The following is a 16,972-nucleotide window of genomic DNA, read 5'->3' as shown; positions in this document are numbered from 1 at the left end:
ACACAGCAGGGACAGCCTGGAGGCACGTGGGGCCAGGAAAAAAAACCCTGGGATTTGGGGTTATCCCGGGATTTGGGGGGTTTGTGGGGACCCGCCGCAGCCCAATTAACGGGGAACCTCATCCTGATTAATCTGCCTGCCCTGGATTTCACCTGGGCACACAGGGCAGGGAGCTGTGGGGGGGGAGGTTTTGGGAATGACCCGTGGCTGTGCCGTCGGGGCCAAGTGGAGATTTTTTTTTTCCTGAGAGATGGAAAATGTGAGCAGCGCTGGCCCGAGTTGGGTGGAATTATCGGGATTTCGGGGCACTAATCCTCGGCATTATTAGGACCTGGAGCTGTGCCAGGGGAGGCTCAGGTGGGATGTTGGGGAAAATCCCTCCTGGAAGGGGCTACCCAGCCCTGGAGTCCCCCATCCCTGGGGATGTGGCACTCGGAGACACGGGCAGGGCTGGGATAATGGTTGGACTCTGATCTCAGGGGGCTTTTCCGCCCTAAATCATTCCATGGTTCCCGGGGCACAGCCCCAAAGCTGCCAGAGCTCCAGGAGCATTTGGGCAGTGCCCTCAGGCGCTCGTGGGCATTCCAGGGGGTGTCCCAGGGCCGGGAGGAGCTGGCAGGACATGGCAGTGGTTTGGAACAGGATTTGGGGTGGAACACCTGGATCCAGGAGGGTGGAGGGTCCTGACTGACCCCTCTGTGACTGGCAGTGCCATCCCTGTGGATGTCCCAGCCCAGGGAAGGGCTGTTTGGTGTCCCTGTGCCCCTTGGCTCCTTCCCCACAGGTGACAGTGGTGGGTGCTGATCCATCCGGGATCACCCTGTGGGATCACTCTGTGGGATCACCCCGTGGGATCACCCCGTGGGATCACCTTGGGCACAGCTCGGGGTGCTCCCAAACTCCCCTTGGCCTGGCTTCAAATTCCAATGTCTTCCCACTGCCAGAGGGCAGGGTTAGGTGGGATATTGGGAAGGAATTCCTGGCTGGGAGGGTGGGGAGGGGCTGGCATGGAATTCCCAGAGAAGCCGTGGCTGCCCCATCCCTGGGAGTGTCCCAGGCCAGGTTGGATCCCCCTGGGATGGTGGGAGGTGTCCCTGCCCGTGGCGGGGGAGTTGGAACGAGCCGATCCTTAAAATCCCTTCCCACCCAAACCCCTCTGTGATCCCCTGATTCCGTGGGGCATCCCTGGAAGCGCCCGAGGCCAGTTTGGAAGGGGCTTTGGAGCAACTCGGGCTCGTGGAAGGTGTGTCCCGTGACAGTGGGGTTGGAACGGGGCGATCTTTTGAAGCTCCCTTCCCACCCAAACCAGCCTGGAATTCTATCAGCCCGGGCACCTGCCTGCCCGAGCCGGCAGGACTTTGGGAAGCGCCGCATCCCGGCGCTGTCCCGGCGCTGTCCCGGCTCTGTCCCGGCGCTGTCCCGGCTGTCTGTCACTCAGGGCCGTGCCTGGCCCGCCTGCGAGCTCGGCAGCCGTTTAATCCCGGGCCTGGCCCGGCGCTCCTGCCCCCGTGCTGCGCATTCCCTGCTCCCGGAGCGCTCCCGGCTCCGCTCCCGCTCCCCTCTGGCAGCCGCCGGAGCCGCGCTGGCCCCGCGCCCGCCGCGCAGAGACACAACACAACAAAAGCCCCAAATAATCCCCTTCCTGGCGGCCCGCGGGCCCTGCTCCCCCCTCCCGGGGCTCATTCCGCGGGGTGGGAAGGGTGGGTTTCCCCGGGAGCATCCCGGCCCCCCGCGGGAGCATCCCGGCCCCCGCGGGAGCATCCCGGCCCGGCCCCGCGGAGATGGCCACGGCCACGAGCCTCGGCGGGAGGAAGCGGTTTCGGGCCTTTGTGTGGTGCCGTTTCCTCCCGCAATGACTATTCCATCTGGCCGGGGGCTGCCTGCCTGGCCGGGGGGGCTCGGGGGGCTCCGCGCCGTTCCAAGCCCACTTCCCTCCTCCGCAGCGCAGCTGAGCCGGCCGGGGAGGGAGGGCGGGGGGGGGGGAGAGCGGGATGAGGGAGCTCTTCTTTCAGTAGCTGATTAGCCAAGAGAGGGGAAAAGCTCTCCAGCAGAATGTGCTGCTGGCAGCGGCTCCGGGGGCGGACGGGGGGGGGGGGGGGGGGATGGAGTGCGGCCGTGCGTGCGCTTCCCGCCGGCCCTGGCTCCGGAACGCGCCCCGGGATCGGCCCCGAACCCCCCCCTCGGCGGGCCCGGCCCCGCCGGTGGCCCCGAGGGGTGACAGGAGGGGTCTGGGGGGGCACTGAGAGCGTTGGGAGCGGGAGAGGAGGGATCCCGTGGGTGCTCGGGCACGGCGGGATGGGATCCCCGGCTCCGGCGGGATCAGCGCCGCTCCCGTGGGGGTGTGGGGGGGGGAGGTTTGGGCTCCTCGCTCCGCTCCCGGCCCCAAAAACTCCTGGGTACCCCAGGGCACGGCCTGGAGGGGTGTCCAGCCCCATCCTGGAGCTCCACCACCATAACCTGGGATCCCCCTGAGCTTCCCAGGAGAGCCGTTCCCAAACCGTTCCCAAACCGTTCCCAGATCCCTTCCAGCTTGCTCAGGTGCTGCTGGATTTAACACCTTTTCCTTTCCTGCCCTTTCCTGGGGAGGGGGAAGTACGTGCACACATCCAGCTGTTGCTGTGGCCTTCCCAAAACGAGCCCGTTCCCATTTTGGGAGCACCCAACGCGCTGCAGTTGGTTTGTCCGTGGAGAAGGGAGCAGGGAAGGAGCCCTGGAGAGAGTTTGGAATCCGGGTGACCGTGTCACGCCATCCCACGTTCCCTGGGCTGCAGGATGTGGGGTGGGGGCAGCACGGGCTCTTCCTACTTTCCCAAGGGATCCATCGCTCCCAGAAACTTGGGAAGTAGCTGGTGGAAGTGTCCGTGCAGGGCCCGGCATCGGGAAGGAGCTGGGAATGGGAGGCAGGAGGGGCCTCCAGCTGCAGGAATTCCCTTCTGAGAAGAGGTTGGGAGAGGAGAAGGAGCTCCTGAGATGGATAAGGGGGATAATCTGCGGCCTGGGGGGGAATCTGAGGATGAGGAGACGTGGAAAGACGAAAGAGAGACGGGAGGAGGCGAAGCGGGGGCTGAGAGGACACGACAACAGGATGTCCAAGGGGGGGGAGAGTGGACAAGGTGGAAAGGCATCGGATTTAATCCCGGGATGGCGGGCCCGGGACACGCTCCCCACGCAGCCGGATTGTCTTTCACCCCCTGGCCCGTGGATCCCATGGCCGGGAGGTGCCGGCGGTGCCAGAGGCTTCCAAACATCCCGAGGCTGATGGGAATAACAAGAACATCTGGAGCTGCAGCCTCTGGAAAGCCGTGCCGGGCTCTCCCGGATCCGAGCCGGTCCCCACACCGCGTGTCCGGGGCCGTGCCTTGGGAGAGGGGCTGGGAACAGCCAAAGGCCCAGGAGTGGGGATTTGGGAGGAGGGAAGGGTCGTCCCGCCAGGCTCCACCACCCAAGGTCCTCCAGCCTTTGGGATTCCAGTGGATTTCCCAGTCAAAGGCTCCGGAGGGGCTGGCACGGAGACCTGCAGGTGGAGAGGCAAGCTCCGTGTCCCTGTCGTGCCATCCTGTCCTTCCCTGCTCCCAGGAAAGGGGGTGGGAGCTCTGGGAACCAGCCCCAAGGTTGGTTCTTGTGACCTTTCGGTGCTGCCTGGTGGCTCCACGGGATCCTTGTGGGATTTCGGGCCCATCCAGGGGGGAAGTGGCAGCAGGAGGGACTCGGGCACAGCCAGGAGGGAAAGCTGGATCTCCCATCTCATGGAAGGTGGGAAAACAGCGGGGAGGTCCAGAAGGTGGGAGAACCGGGGCTGGGAAAGTGGAGAACCAAGGCTGGAAGGTGGGAGAGCTGAGGCTGGGAAGTGGGAGAACCAGGGCTGGAAGGTGGAGAACCAGGGCTGGAAGGTGGATAACCAGGGCTGGGAATGGGAGAACTGGGGCTGGAAGGTGGAGAACCAGGGCTGGAAGGTGAAGAACCAGGGTTGGAAGGTGGAGAACCAGAGCTGGAAGGTGGGAGAATCGAGGCTGGAAGGTGAAGAACCGGGGCTGGAAGGAGGAGAACCAGGGCTGGGAAGGTGGGAGAACCAGGGCTGGAAGGTGGAGAACTGGGGCTGGGAAGTGGGAGAACCAGGGCTGGAAGGTGGAGAACCGGGCTGGAAGGTGGGAAAACTGGGACTGGGATGTGGGAGAACTGGGGCTGGAAGTGGAGAACCAGGGCTGGAAGGTGGAGAACCAGGGCTGGAAGGTGGAGAACTGGGGCTGGAAGGTGGAGAACTGGGGCTGGAAGGTGGAGAACTGGGGCTGGAAGGTGGAGAATCAGGGCTGGAAGGTGGAGAACCAGAGCTGGAAGGTGGAGAACCAGGGCTGGGAAGTGGGAGAACCGGGGCGGGAAGTGGGAGAACCAGGGCTGGGAAGTGGAGAACTGGGGCTGGGAAGTGGAGACCCAGGGCTGGAAGGTAGAGAACCAGGGCTGGAAGGTGGAGAACCGGGGCTGGAAAGTGGGAGAACCGGGGCTGGAAGGTGGAGAACCAGGGCTGGAAGGTGGAGAACCAGGGCTGGGAAGTGGGAGAACCGGGGCTGGAAGTGGAGAACTGGGGCTGGGAAGTGGAGACCCAGGGCTGGAAGGTGGAGAACCAGGGCTGGAAGGTGGGAAAACTGGGACTGGGATGTGGGAGAACTGGGGCTGGAAGTGGAGAACCAGGGCTGGAAGGTGGAGAACCAGGGCTGGAAGGTGGAGAACTGGGGCTGGAAGGTGGAGAACTGGGGCTGGAAGGTGGAGAATCAGGGCTGGAAGGTGGAGAACCAGAGCTGGAAGGTGGAGAACCAGGGCTGGAAGGTGGAGAACCAGGGCTGGGAAGTGGGAGAACCGGGGCGGGAAGTGGGAGAACCAGGGCTGGGAAGTGGAGAACTGGGGCTGGGAAGTGGGAGAACCAGGGCTGGAAGGTGGAGAACCGGGCTGGAAGGTGGGAAAACTGGGACTGGGATGTGGGAGAACTGGGGCTGGGAAGTGGGAGAACCGGGGCTGGAAGTGGGAGAACCAGGGCTGGGAAGTGGAGAACTGGGGCTGGGAAGTGGGAGAACCAGGGCTGGGAAGTGGAGAACTGGGGCTGGGAAGTGGGAGAACTGGGGCTGGAAGGTGGAGAACCAGGGCTGGAAGGTGGAAAACTGGGGCTGGAAGGTGGAGAATCAGGGCTGGAAGGTGGAGAACCGGGCTGGAAGGTGGAGAACTGGGGCTGGAAGGTGGAGAATCAGGGCTGGAAGGTGGAGAACCAGGGCTGGAAGGTGGAGAACCAGGGCTGGGAAGTGGGAGAACCGGGGCTGGAAGTGAGAGAACCAGGGCTGGGAAGTGGAGAACCGGGGCTGGAAAGTGGGAGAACCAGGGCTGGAAGGTGGAGAATCAGGGCTGGAAGGTGGAGAACCGGGCTGGAAGGTGGAGAACTGGGGCTGGAAGGTGGAGAATCAGGGCTGGAAGGTGGAGAACTGGGGCTGGAAGGTGGAGAACTGGGGCTGGAAGGTGGAGAATCAGGGCTGGAAGGTGGAGAACCAGGGCTGGAAGGTGGAGAACCAGGGCTGGGAAGTGGGAGAACCGGGGCTGGAAGTGGGAGAACCAGGGCTGGGAAGTGGAGAACTGGGGCTGGGAAGTGGGAGAACCAGGGCTGGAAGGTGGAGAACCGGGCTGGAAGGTGGGAAAACTGGGACTGGGATGTGGGAGAACTGGGGCTGGAAGTGGAGAACCAGGGCTGGAAGGTGGAGAACTGGGGCTGGAAGGTGGAGAACTGGGGCTGGAAGGTGGAGAATCAGGGCTGGAAGGTGGAGAACCAGAGCTGGAAGGTGGAGAACCAGGGCTGGGAAGTGGGAGAACCAGGGCTGGGAAGTGGAGAACTGGGGCTGGGAAGTGGAGACCCAGGGCTGGAAGGTGGAGAACCAGGGCTGGAAGGTGGAGAACCGGGGCTGGAAGTGGGAGAACCAGGGCTGGAAGGTGGAGAACTGGGACTGGAAGGTGGGAAACCTGAGCCCTGGGTTTGGAGGGGTTTTTTTGCCCGAAAACGGCCCTTCCAGGGCCGACTCGTCCCTTCCCAGGCTGGCACAGGGGGGTGGGAAGGAGCCGGATCCACCCCCCCGAGGGTCCCTCCCTGGGGACATCCCCGAGGAGGCAGATCCGGGGTGGGGAGGGGAGGGGAGGCACGGCCGGGGTGGGGGAGAGAGATCCGACCGCGCAAATCATCGACTGCGAGATCGCCGAGGGGACAAAAAAAAAAAACCACCCACTCCAAACCCCCCCCCCCCCCAAAAAAAAAGCAGCGCGGTGGCTGCGGCTCTTGGCTGCCCCAGACTTGATATTTGAGGCGCTCGTGGAGCGGCTCCGTCGGGGCAGGAAAGGCTTTTTCCTTCTGGAAGGAATGACATCACCCCAAACACTGAAACCATCAGCTCCCTGACCCGGAGCGAGCGAGAAACCCACAACAACTTGTGGTGAGGAGTGGAAACTTTGCCTTCGGGCTTTTTTTTTTTTTTTTTCTTCCCCCCCCCCCCCTCCTGCTTTTTTTTTCCCCTTCTCTTTTTTTTTTTAACTTTTTTTTTTTCTGCCTTTTATTTCTTCTCTTTTTTTTAACTTCTTTTTTTTTCTGCCTTTTTTTTCTTCTCCTTTTTTTAACTTCTTTTTTTTTTCTGCCTTCTTTTTTTCCTTCTCTTTTTTTTTTTAACTTTTTTCCTTCTTTTTTCTCTTCTCTTTTTTTTATTTCTTTTTTGAGTTTTTCTTTCTTTTTTTCCTTCTCTTTTTTTCTTCTCTTTTTTATGTCTTTTTTGAGGTTTTCTTCTTTCTTTCCTTCTCTTTTTTTTTTAACTTCTTTTTTTTCTGCCTTTTTTCTTCTCTTTTTTTTTAACTTTTTTTTTTTACCATTTTTTCTTCTCTTTTTTTAACTTTTTTTTTTCTGCATTCTTTTTTTCTTCTCTTTTTTTAACTTTTTTCCTTCTTTTTTCTCTTCTCTTCTCTTCTCTTCTCTTCTCTTCTCTTCTCTTCTCTTCTCTTCTCTTCTCTTCTCTTCTCTTCTCTTCTCTTCTCTTCTCTTCTCTTCTCTTCTCTTCTCTTCTCTTCTCTTCTCTTCTCTTCTCTTCTTTTCTCTTCTCTTCTCTTCTCTTCTCTTCTCTTCTCTTCTCTTCTCTTCTCTTCTCTTCTCTTCTCTTTTTTTATTTCTTTTTTGAGTTTTTCTTTCTTTTTTTCCTTCTCTTTTTTCCTTCTCTTTTTTTACATCTCTTTTGAGGTTTTCTTCTTTTTCTCCTTCTCTTTTTTTTCCTTCTCTTTTTTGAGTTTTTCTTTTTTCCTTCTTTTTTGAGTTTTTTTCTTTTCCCCTTTTTTCTTCTCTTTTTTCCTTCTTTTTTGAGTTTTTTTCTTTTTTTGCCTTTTTTCCTTCTTTTTTGAGATTTTCTTCTTTTTTCTTCTCTTTTTTCCTTCTCTTTTTTGAGTTTTTCTTTCTTTTCTTCTCTTTTTTGACTTTTTCTTCTTTTCTTCTCTGTTTTGAGTTTTTCTCTTTTTTCTTTTTTTTCTTCTCTCCATTTTCCTTCTCTTTTTTTTACTTCTTTTTTGAGTTTTTCTTTTTCCCTTTTTTCTTCTCTTTTTCCCTTCTTTTTTGAGTTTTTCTCTTTTTTTCCTTCTCTTTATTCTTCTCCTTTTTTCCCTTCTTTTTTGACTTTTTCTCTTTTTTCTTTTTGTCTTTCTCTTATTTCTTCTCCTTTTTTCTCTTCTTTTTTGAGTTTTTCTCTTTATTCTTTTTTCTTTTTTTTCCTTCTCTTTTTCCTTCTCCTTTTTTCCCTTCTTTTTTGAGTTCTTCTCTTTTTTCTTTTTTTTTCCTCTCTTTTTTTTTTCCTTCTCTTTTTCCTTCTCCTTTTTTTCCTTCTTTTTTGATTTTTCTCTTTCTTTTCCCTCTTTTTTTCCCCCACCAGCTGCCCCTCTGCCATCCAGGGGGCTCATCCCGCCCCATTCCCAGATCCCGCCGGGAATGTGGGCTGTGCCACTCCCTGGGCCAGCTCCTGCCATCCGGGGGGCTCATCCCGCCCCATTCCCAGATCCCCCCGGGAATGTGGGCTGTGCCACTCCCTGGGCCAGCTCCTGCCATCCGGGGGGCTCATCCCGCCCCATTCCCAGATCCCGCCGGGAATGTGGGCTGTGCCAGGCCTCGTGGCCGTGGCACAACCCGGCAGAGCATCCAGAGGCTTCCCAGGGCTCTGGCAGAGCCGCCTCATCCCGTGTTCCCTCCCGTTCCCTCTTCCCGGGGCTGCTCCGTTGGCAGGGTGGGCTCCGGGCCAGGGGAGGCAGGAATTGCCTGTCCCAAATCCAGGCCGGGCACAGCCAGGCTTTCCCTGGCTCCAGGGCAGCTCCAGGAGCCTTGGAGCACCTCTGGCTCTGCTGGCATCCCTGCCTTTCCCTCTGGGCAGTGTTATCCTGGTGGGATCCCTGTGGACAGTGTTATCCTGGTGGGATCCCTGTGGACAGTGTTATCCTGGTGGGATCCCTGCCTTTCCCTGTGGACAGTGTTATCCTGGTGGGATCCCTGCCTTTCCCTCTGGGCAGTGTTATCCTGGTGGGATCCTTGTGGACAGTGTTATCCTGGTGGGATCCCTGTGGACAGTGTTATCCTGGTGGGATCCCTGCCTTTCCCTGTGGACAGTGTTATCCTGGTGGGATCCCTGTGGACAGTGTTATCCTGGTGGGATCCCTGCCTTTCCCTATGGACAGTGTTATCCTGGTGGGATCCCTGCCTTTCCCTATGGACAGTGTTATCCTGGTGGGATCCCTCTGGGCAGCGTTATCCTGGTGGGATCCCTGTGGACAGTGTTATCCTGGTGGGATCCCTGCCTTTCCCTATGGACAGTGTTATCCTGGTGGGATCCCTGCCTTTCCCTATGGACAGTGTTATCCTGGTGGGATCCCTCTGGGCAGCGTTATCCTGGTGGGATCCCTGTGGACAGTGTTATCCTGGTGGGATCCCTGCCTTTCCCTCTGGACAGTGTTATCCTGGTGGGATCCTTGTGGATAGTGTTATCCTGGTGGGATCCCTCTGGGCAGTGTTATCCTGGTGGGATCCCTGCCTTTCCCTCTGGACAGTGTTATCCTGGTGGGATCCCTCTGGGCAGTGTTATCCTGGTGGGATCCCTGCCTTTCCCTCTGGACAGTGTTATCCTGGTGGGATCCCTCTGGGCAGCGTTATCCTGGTGGGATCCCTGTGGACAGTGTTATCCTGGTGGGATCCCTGCCTTTCCCTCTGGACAGTGTTATCCTGGTGGGATCCCTCTGGGCAGTGTTATCCTGGTGGGATCCCTGCCTTTCCCTGTGGGCAGTGTTATCCTGGTGGGATCCATGTGGACAGTGTTATCCTGGTGGGATCCCTGCCTTTCCCTCTGGACAGTGTTATCCTGGTGGGATCCTTGTGGATAGTGTTATCCTGGTGGGATCCCTCTGGGCAGTGTTATCCTGGTGGGATCCCTGCCTTTCCCTCTGGGCAGTGTTATCCTGGTGGGATCCCTCTGGGCAGTGTTATCCCGGTGGGATCCCTCTGGACAGCGTTATCCCGGTGGGATGTGCTCCGTGGATCCCCAAACCCGGAGTGACCTGGAAGGTTTGTGCCCCACACCCTCAGAGCCAGGGAAAGGCATTCCAGCCTCCTCTGTCCCTGCAGGGATGGCAGGGCCATGCTGGCAGAGCCCTCCCTCTGGAATGCCAGGGATCCTGCTCCAACACCCTTCCCTCTGGAATGCCAGGGATCCTGCTCCGCCATCCCGTCCCTCTCCGGAGGAGCCACATTCCAGCATGGAAGGGACCCGGGATCGCCGCCCCTCCTGCCCAGCTCAGGGCTGGCCTTGGCTCCCTCCTCCCCTTCCCAAATTTGGGGGGGTCTTGGAATCTGTGGATCTCCAGGCCCGAGGCTCTGGCTGCTGTTCCAATGTCCCACTTCATCAGGCCCCGCTCCGGGTTCCGGGAATGTGCGGAGGAAGCGGAGGCTCCGGGCCGGTTCCGGGGGCCGGGTCGTTCCCGGGGCTCCTGCTCCAGCCCGGAGATGATTCCCCTCAAACTGGAACACGTGGAGCAGGGATTGGCTGCCCCTTCCACCGGATAGTTTGGATGTTTGCAGGAGGGGAGGTTTGGAAATCTCTTTTCCACTCCCGGCGACGGCGTCCGGTGGTTCCCGATCCCGAATCTCCTCCTCGGGGGGTCCCCGTTGTCCGGCTGGGGGGGAACTGGGATCCCACCATGGAGCACCCACAGGGAATGTGGGATGTGAGTCCATGGAGCACCCACAGGGAATGTGGGATGTGCTGGGGAACCCACCATGGAGCACCCACAGGGAATGTGGGATGTGAGTCCATGGAGCACCCACAGGGAATGTGGGATGTGACTCCACGGAGCACCCACAGGGAATGTGGGATGTGAGCCACGGAGCACCCACAGGGAATGTGGGATGTGACTCCACGGAGCACCCACAGGGAATGTGGGATGTGAGTCCATGGAGCACCCACAGGGAATGTGGGATGTGAGTCCATGGAGCACCCACAGGGAATGTGGGATGTGACAGGGAGAGAGTTTGGGTGTTGCCCTCACCCGCAGTCCGGTCTGGCCTGCAGTGTCCGTGGTGTCCAGGAGATATTTTTGGGAAGATTCCTGGCTCTGACCATAGATTCCAAGGACAGTGCTGGCAAACGTGGGCTTTGTGTCCCTGTGTGTTTGTTTTTCTCCATCCATTCACGGAGGGCTCTCGGCACAGGGATGTTCCGTGGGCTTTGTGTCCCTGTGTGTTTGTTTTTCTCCATCCCATCCACGGAGGGCTCTCGGCACAGGGATGTTCCGTGGGCTTTGTGTCCCTCTGTGTCTGTTTTTCTCCATCCATCCACGGAGGGCTCTCGGCACAGGGACGTTCCGGGGCCAGCCCGCGCTCCCCCGGGAGCTCCGGAGCAGCCGGTGCCCGTCGGATTCCTCGGAGCTCACGTCAGCTGGGTGGATCCGGGCTCCCAGGCCAGGAAGGAGCAGTGGCCAGACAGTCAGGGCTGCTGGGAACAGCTCCTGACTCAAGTGGAAAACAGCCCCGGCACCCGGGTTTCCCTGGAATAAGGAGGCGACCTGGGCATGGAAACAGTTGTTCCCAGCAAAGAGCTCAGGTTGTGCCAGGGGAGGTTTATTTGGGATCTTGGGAAAATCCCTGCTGGGAAGGGCTGCCCAGACCTGGATCCCCATCCCTGGGGGGATGGAGCATCCCTGGGGAGGTGGCACTTGGGGACACGGGCTGGGCTGGGGGCTGGACTCCGAGGGATCTTCCAGCCTCGGGAATTCCGTGATTCCGTGGCTTTGCCTTGGGGGATGCGGTCTCAGGAGGCTTTTAAGGCGTTAAAGGTAAAAAAAAAAAGGACCCGTCGAGCTCCCCAAACCTCTGCAAAACAGGTGGAAAAACGTTTTAAACAGTTCATTTGGAAAACAAGGATAAAATAGAAATGGCGTCGGTTTTCTCAGTGATCGCACGAGTTGTGACGGCGTAAAATGAACGAGATAAGTTGTGATTTCATAAAAAATAACCCCAAAAAAACCCCAAACCAAACCCCAGACCCACCCAAACCACCCTGATCCCCTGGGGTGGCTTTGTCCTGGGTGCTGCCTGAGGATGGGGGGACACTGGGGAGAACAACCCGGGGCCTGGGGGGTCGTGGTGGGGTTTGGGGAACTCCGGAGGGGGAGGCTGGCGAAGGGAAGGAGCTGCGGGAGCCACCCCATTCCCGGTGGGACAACCCTTGGGATTTCAGCTCCGGCACGGGAACTCCAGGGGGGGTCCTGGAGGGTTCAGATCCACACCCTGAGCCAGCCAGGCCGGTGGTTAAATCCCTGGGAGAAGGCAGGAGAGCAGGGCAGGGAGGAAGGAGCAGGGCAGGGCAGGAAGGGCCATCCCGGGAAGGAGACGCTGCCGGAGCGATGGGATTGTTCGTGGCGCTGGGGAAGGTGGGAAGAGCTCCCCTTGTCCGGGTTCTGCACCTCCTGTCCCCGTGGGGATGCTTCCCGGTGTCCTGCCCCCTCCCAGGCCGGCTCCAGAGCCGGGATCGCCGCTCCAGCCCATCCCAGGCCGGTCCCTCCTCCCTCCCAGGCCTCGCCGCTTTTCCCGTCCCTCTTTCCCTCTTTTTTTTTTTTCCTGTCATCTCTCCCTATCCAGTAGCACAGCTCGTCCAAAAAAACACCACTTCGATTCCTGGAAAAACTCTGGAACAAAATAATCCCAAGCCTTTTTTTTTTTTGCAAAAAAAGCGCCCTGGAAGATAGCGAGGGGGGTTGTACCTGCCAGCACAGGCACAACGTTCCATCCAAACATTCCCTGTCCTTCCGCAGCCGGGAGCGACTCCGGCGGGGCCGGAGGGTCGGGATCACATCCCTGCAAGCGTCCGAGGCCAGGCTGGATGGGGCTTGGAGCAGCCTGGGATAGTGGGAGGTGTCCCTGCCCATGGCAGGGGGTGGCACCGGGGGGTCTTTGAGGTGCCTTCCCACCCCAACCATTCCATGATCCATGGGGTGATTCCAGCACCGAGGTGTTGGAGGGGCTGGAGCTCTTCCATCCGAGGGCTGGGAATGCTTCACCAGGATGCAGGGATGGCCTCAGGGTGTGGAAATCCCTGATGGGAGGGGGTGAAGACAAGGGAGCCCCAGCTCTTCCCAGGAATCCCCGTGGCCAGGACGGAGGGTGGGGGGCAAAGGGCTTTGATGGAAACACACGGAATTCCATCCGGGAATGTTGGTGACTGTGAGGACAACCAAGCGCTGGCACAGGTTGTCCAGGGAGCGGTGGGATGTCCATCCTTGGGTTTCCAGAAGCTATCTGGGCAACCAGCTCCTGGTGACCCTCTGGAGCAGGGCTGGGACCGGGTGGTCCTGAGGTCCCGTCCAGCGGGAATGAGGTGATCCCGCTGCAGGAGTCTGGGATCGGGATCGTTCCATGGGCTGGAGGGGGTTCAGGATGGGATGGAACGTGGTTCACATGGTGTAGGAGACCCCTCACCTCAGCTGCAGCATGTGTGTGTGTCCACATGTGTGTCCATGTGTGTGGCCAGAGGGGACGGCTCTGCTTCCAGGGTGCAATTCCAGGAGCCATTCCCAGGTTTTGGGGAGCCCGGAGGGGCTCTCGGGCATCCCTCATCCAGCCCTGGAAGAGGAGAACTTCAAGATCTGGCTGTTGGGATGGGGAGGGATCAGCCAGGGTGGGACAGGATCCTCCCAGACAGTCACCAGGACGGGGAAGGGGTCTCTTCCCTGGGGAGGTGCCTTGGGAAGGTCCTGGTTCCGTGCCCTTCCTGTAGCCCAGGCCTGGGGACACACAGCATTCCAGGGCTCAGCATCCCTCAGGACAGTCACCAGGACAGGGAAGGGCTCTCTTCCCTGGGGAAGTGCCTTGGGAAGGCGCTGGCCCTGTGCCCTTCCTACACCCCGGGCCTGGGGACAGCGTCGCAGGGCTCGGGATCCCTCCGGACAATCAGCGGGCCAGGGAAGGGGTGTCTTCCCTTGGGGATTGCCTCGGGAAGGTCCTGGCTCCGTGCCCGGGCTGTCAGCACCTCCGCGGGCGCCGGAGCCGCCGCGGGGCCAAATCCTCGGCTCCGCATCCCTCGGGGCCGCTTTCCTTCCCCGCCGGCCCCTTGGAGCGCATCCAGGGGGGGAAAGGGCCGACCCTCGGAGCGCCGCTGGAGCCGCTCCCGCTGCCCCGTGGCCCTGCAGTAGCCGTGAGGCCGCGGGGCCGGAGCCCTGGAGCGGGGCCGGAGCCCTGGAGCGGGGCCGGGGCCGCGCGTGGCTCCGCTCGGCAGCCAAGGATCCTCCCGGCTCCCGCTCCCGCTCCGGCGGCTGCCAGAGGCTCCCGAGGCTCCCGGAGCAGCTCGTCCCGCTTCCACACCCCCTGCTCCTCGTCCCACATCCCACCCCAGCTGCGAGGCCGCTCCGGCCTCCCCTCTGGCAGCGGCTCCTGCTCGTGTTTCCCCGGCTCTTTGTTTGGGAAGGCGTCGCTCCCGCCTGGAAGTCGCTCCCGGGGCTGCGGCTGCTCTTGGCCAGGATGAGGGGGGGGGGTCCAACACACCCCTCTCCACTTCCATGGGATATTGAGGGGGGCAAAGCGAGCCCGAACCCCCTCTTCCTGCTGCGCCAGTTCATACCGGCTCTTTCCCGGAATGAGGTTCTTCCGACGCATCCGCTTTTCCCATCAGGTGTCCCTGGGGTTGGTGACACCGGGGCGCTGGATTTTGGGGTCTCCAGGGTCGTGTCCTGCCCCTCCAAGGGCTGCCATGGGGGTCTGAGCTCCTTCCAGGGGGGCAGGAGCAGGAGGAGATGCACAGGGAACGTGGCTTGAAGGGACTCAGAGTCGTCGAAAGCATTGATTGGTTTTTAGTTAATTGGTGAGGCTCGTGGAGGGGGGCGAAGGCGGGTGCTGCTCCGGGACGTGGGAGCTGTGGGATCACAGGGAAGATGGAGTTTTCCATCTCCCTGAGGTTCTCCAGGGCTTGTGTTGTGCCCTGCGAGAGGGATTTCCTGGGCAGGTCCAACCACACCGATCCCCGGGGGCTGGAAAGGACCCTCTGGGATGTGGTGAAGGGACAGGACAAGGGGAAAGGGCCTCAGGGGTGGCTCAGGTGGGATATTGGGAAAACCTCTCCTGGGAAGGGCTGCCCAGCCCTGGAGTCCCCATCCCTGGGGGATTGAGCTTCCCTGGGGAGGTGGCACTTGGGGACACGGGCAGGCCTGGCCCTGGGCAGGGCTGGGGGATGGTTGGACTTGGCAGTCTCGGAGGCTTTTCCAAGCTCAGTAATTCCATGATTCCATGGTCACGGCCCCAAGGCTGCCAGAGCTCAAGGAGCATTTGGACGAGGCTCTCAGGGGCAGGGGGAGGATTTTGGGGTGTCCTTCCTGTGCAGGGCCGGGAGTTGGGCTGGATGATCCTTGGGGGTCCCTTCCCACTCAGGGATCTGTGGAGCTCTCTCTGCCTGTCCCCACCTCTGATCCTGAGCCACCAGAGCCATCCCGAGTCATCCCGAGTCATCCCAAGCCATCAGAGCCATCTCAAACCATCCCAACCTATCAGAGCCATCCCAATCCATCCCGAGCCATCAGAGCCATCCCAAGCCATCCCAACCTCTCCCGAGCCATCCCGATCCATCCCTAGCCATCCTGATCCATCTGAGCCATCCTGAGCCATCAGAGCCATCCCAAGCTATCCTGAGCCATCCCAATCCATCCCTAGCCATCCTGAGCCATCAGAACCATCCCGAGCCATCAGAGCCATCCCAACCTATCCTGAACCATCCCAATCCATCCCCAGCCATCAGAGCCATCCCAAGCCATCCCTAGCCATCCTAAAGCATCCCAAGCCATCCTAAAGTGTCCCGAGCCATCAGAGCCATCCCAAGCCATCCCAACCTATCTTGAGCCATCCCGATCCATCCCTAGCCATCCTGAGCCATCAGAACCATCCCAAGCCATCCTAAAGCATCCCAAGCCATCAGAGCCATCCCAAGCCATCCCAACCTATCCCTAACCATCCTGAGCCATCCCAAGCCATCCCAATCCATCCTGAGCCATCAGAACCATCCCGAGCCATCCTAAAGCATCCCAAGCCATCAGAGCCATCCCGAGCCATCCTAAAGCATCCCAAGCCATCAGAGCCATCCCTGTCCGTGCCGGGGCCGGAGCCGCGGCCGATCCCTCTCATCCCACGGCTGATCCCGGCGGTCTGTCCCCGCACTGCCCGGCAGGAAATCTCTCTTTAATAGGCTCGTCGGGGGGGCCGGGGCCGTGTTTTCCTAAGCGGGAGGAATGTTGACATGGCAGGCTGTGCTCCCTGCTCCCGGCGGCTCCCCGGGAGGGAGCGGCGCTGGATCGCGTGTGCCGCTCCCGCCGCTCCGGCTAATCCTTCCTGGGGAAGGGGAGGGGGGGGGGGACCCGCAGGTGCGGATCCGCCGGGATGGGGGGGCTCTGGCGCTGGGAGGGCTCCTGGAAGGGGCTGCTTTCATCCCGCTTTCCCAGATGGTGGGAGAGGGGGGCGCCGGGCACGATTGGAAGCAGCTGGAGGCCGGAGCCCGCCCGCAGCCCCGGGCCCTGCTCCAGGCGGGAATGTCGTCGAGGGGGGAGAGCTGCCACTGTCAGTACCATATGGAAAGGGGGGTGTCCCCAGGATGGTGCTCCCCGTCGCCTCAGCCCATCCATCCCGATCCCGTCCCAATCCCATCCCGGCCCCTTCCCATCCCCCTGCCCGGCCGGGCCCTGCGCCGCCTTCACATCTCGTAACCTTTAACGAGCGGGGCCTGCTCCGCACGGGAGCCAGGGCTGGGCGGCTCTTCCCGCCGGGAAAGGGGCTCTGGATCCCTGGGAGGCTCCAAGGCTGCCCTGGCGGGTGCCCCGTGCCCTGGGTGGGTGCCCCTGGGGCAGCTCCCGAATCCCCGTCCCGAAAAGCCACCGCTCGCTTGGATCCTCTTCCCTCAGCTCCTGGGGCAGCTCCGTGGCCTCCTGTGCCAGGGCTGCTCCGTGCCCGGAGCCGGGGAAAGCCACGGCTCCACCTGGCACGGAGGCAGGAGCTCACCTGGCTCATTCCTGAGGAACGTGCCAGCCCGGGAATGGAGGGGGTGCTCCGGGATCTGCTCGGCACTGTGGCAGCAGCAGCAGGTCCTCCCAGCCCTTGGATCCGAAAAGGGAAGGGCAGAATGCCCAGGAAAATGGGAGGAGGGGGGGGGGGGATGCCTGTACCCCCCACCCCGGGAACAGCTCCCAAGGTGTCGGGAATGGAAAAGTCCGAGCGCGGTCAGAGCGAAGGAGGGACCTGCCAAAATTAACAGTTGATTCGGGTTTGCGGGAGCGGGAGCCAAAACGCAAGGAATCTTGGATGGGGAGAGGGGAAACTTTTTTTTTTTTTTTCCGTGGGCAGTAAATCAGCACGGAAAGACGGGAGGTGGGGAGGGGGGAGAGCGGCCCCCGCACGGCCCTGGCAGAGGGG

The sequence above is a fragment of the Manacus candei genome, unplaced genomic scaffold (assembly GCF_025592945.1).
Source record: "Manacus candei isolate 608988 ecotype Guabito, Panama unplaced genomic scaffold, ASM2559294v1 h1tg000200l, whole genome shotgun sequence".
Classification (NCBI taxonomy): Eukaryota; Metazoa; Chordata; class Aves; order Passeriformes; family Pipridae; genus Manacus; species Manacus candei.
Note: the sequence above shows the minus strand (reverse complement) of the source record.